Consider the following 3,007-nt stretch of genomic DNA (forward strand, 5'->3'; position numbering starts at 1 on the left):
AATGAAAATAAAAAGTCAGGAGGAAAGTCATTCAGGGCCCGTATGGCAGCTCCACCCTTATCAAAGGTCCAGGCTCCTTTTATCTTTCAGCTCTGCCTTCAGCAAATGCTTTTCACCCTCAAAGTTGCCTCCTAGTCCAAGGTCAGGGCGGCCCAGGATGGTTGTGCAGTTCGTGGACTGCTCAAAGCTCCCCGCCAAAGAGATTGGGTAGGGACTGAAACCCAGGTTATGGTCTGCTTGCCAAGCCAGGCCCTGCGTCCATGGGGATGCTTCTGCCCACGGGAGCTGCCTTTTTTCCAATTCACTGCTGCCGGCAGAAGTGTTTTTCAAATTTGAGTAAAGGCACACTAAGGCCAGCCTTGGCCCTGCTGGAAATTCAGCTGTATCCAGTGTCCAGGTGGGAAGAAGGAGGAAGAGGAGAGCGGCGAAAGGGGTCATTGTCTCGTGAGGCGCTTTCCCCGTGTCCCATCCAGCAACTGCCCCCTCTAAATACTTGCCTCACTGTGGGACACAGGGCTGCTTGGCGTAAAGTGGGTTCTTAGGAAAGAGAAGGACTGGTAGACACCAGGTAGGTAGTTAGTACTCTCCGTCCCAGAGGGGGTGGAGCCCACCCCGGCCCACAGCGAGGTGGGAAAACCATTCACGTGAAGCTGAAGTTCACTAAGTTCCTAAGAGGGTGCACCGGCACCTAGAATGTTAGCAATAAATTTTCCTTTATTAACTCAGGTCTAGATTGACCTAAGTTGTTACCCCTAAGCCTCTAATATCAAGTGCTTCTGAAAAATCATCCTCCTGGTCTCAGAGGAGCCCCGTGAGATGGCAGAGATTGGTATCCGCCCTGTTGGACAGACAAGCAATTTGAGGCAGATGGGTTGGACCATTTATTCATCCACGTTTTTGTTGAGCACGTGCTATGTGCCCGGCCCTGTTCTAGGAACATACTATAGCACGAGCAAGAGATGAGGGTTCCTGCCCCTGAGAAGCTTACCTGCTAGTCGGGATAGATGTGTTCACGTGAGCAAATAGATGAACAAGATACTTGAAATCTATTACAAATGTGCGTAGAATCCGTTGAGGAGACAGAACGACTAGAAGGTTCGTTCTGGGGAGATGACGGCTCTCTGCGGGGGTAACATTGGAGCCGAGAGCTGAGTGCTCAGCCAGAGCCACCCTCTGTCCGGTGCGAGTGTCCCGGCAGGAGGGAGCCAGTGGCCGTGTCCACACAGCCATTCAGGGACCCAGGCCGACCGCAGCTCTGCCTTCTTGGACACGTAGCTTCCGACGTGTCCTCAACGTCCACACGCAGCCATCGGACGGAGGGAGAGCAATGAGTAACTGCCTTGGCCCTGCAGTGACACTCCCCACTTCTGTTCCTGCGTCCCTGGTCACATGACACCCTCCCCCTCCCTCGCAGTCAAGTCCCTGGCTGTGGGGAAGGGGCCGTGACACTTTGGTGTTCCTCCCGCCCCCGCCACAAGTGCCGAGGAGAGCACAAGACCGGGTGGTGGCCGCACACAGGAGAGGACAGCGAGCCGCCTCCTGGGTGGGCAGTGTGCTCTGCTGGTTTGGAGACTCAGCAGGGGGCTGCAGGGCAACGTTTTGGGGACAAGGAGAGCCTGGGAATGAGAGGAGGCCACGGTGGGTACAGAGGGAAAAAGCAGCCTTGGAACTCGCAGCTTAGCGGAGGAGACAGGCCCTGGTCAGATAATTCCAGAAATAAGTCGTGAGTCCTGGGAGGAGGAAGACCCGGAGCTGTGCTGTGGGGACACTTGGCCTTGTCTAGGGTCACCAAGCCTCAAATGTTGGGGTCTGTTTGTTACAGCAGCTGGCTGTTACCCCGGCACTTGCCACTCACTGATATTTACTGCGTGACATCTGTCCCCCCTGCTCACGAGGAGAATGACAGTTCAGAGAGGTCGGGGACTTCGTTTGCGGTGGCCATCGTAGTACTGAGATCTACAGAATGAAAGGCACCCAGATCTCTGTTGAATGAATACATGAATGGCAGATAAATGGTTCGTGTGATCAAACTCTCTTATTGTCTTTTTCCAATTCTAAAATCGTGGAATTGTGTTATGATTTTTAAAGTGACGCCCAGCCTCTCCCTACTGGCTGCCCCAGTTCTGCTGCGTGTGGCCTCTGGCTGAGAAACGCAGCGACGATCACCGAGAATCTCAGAAGGACGTCCAGTCCCCTGAGGTCCTGGTTGGGCAGTCACACGGTGTGTTCTGTCCTGCCCCCTGCCCCACATCTGTGACGTCACAGTGGCCACCCACAGCCACCTTGTTGAAGAAGAGAGTCCCCAAAGAGGGGAAGGCAGGGGAAGGGGATATGTGTTCCCCTTCGCTTTTTTACGGGGGTTAATTCTCAAAATAACGAGAGGACAATTTGGCAGTAAGATGACAACATTTCAAATGCGCCGTCACACCTACCGTTCCACAGGCAGGGGTTTGTCCCGCAGAAATGCCCCCAGGTGTTCGTGAAGGTGCCAGCAGGAGGATGCTCATGAGAGCCTCCCTGGGAGGGGCGGGGAATCAAACAGCCCGGCGTTCATCTTAGGCGAACGGCATCCGTGCTGGGACCGGCGCGCAGCCATTCGGAAGAGCCGGGACGGACGGTGATGTGCCCCGACGCGGAAGGACGTCTGCGACGTGTTGAAACTGAGCAGCTTGCTGACATGCAGGGCATCATCCCGTATTTGTAAAAACTTTAGGCATAAATGCTCATCTGTGCAGACGGAAACGTCTAGAATGTGATACATTGACTTAACGGTGGGGAGGAGAATTAGGAAAGGTTTCACTTTCTATTTTTTTCGTTTCTGTGTGATTTGAAATCTCTCACTGTGTAAATGCCGAGATGTGTTGCTGAATGTTGAACCAGTTATTTCCGTGATCAGAAATACAAACAACAGAAAGTAGTAATAATAGTAGCCGTTACCGTGTCTAAGCAGTTCCTCTGGGCAGTGATCCCATTTCATTGTGCAGTTATTGTTTTTTTCTTTAATTAC

This window comes from Propithecus coquereli, unplaced genomic scaffold, assembly GCF_000956105.1.
Source record: "Propithecus coquereli isolate 6110/MARCELLA unplaced genomic scaffold, Pcoq_1.0 Scaffold27, whole genome shotgun sequence".
In the NCBI taxonomy this organism is placed as follows: Eukaryota; Metazoa; Chordata; class Mammalia; order Primates; family Indriidae; genus Propithecus; species Propithecus coquereli.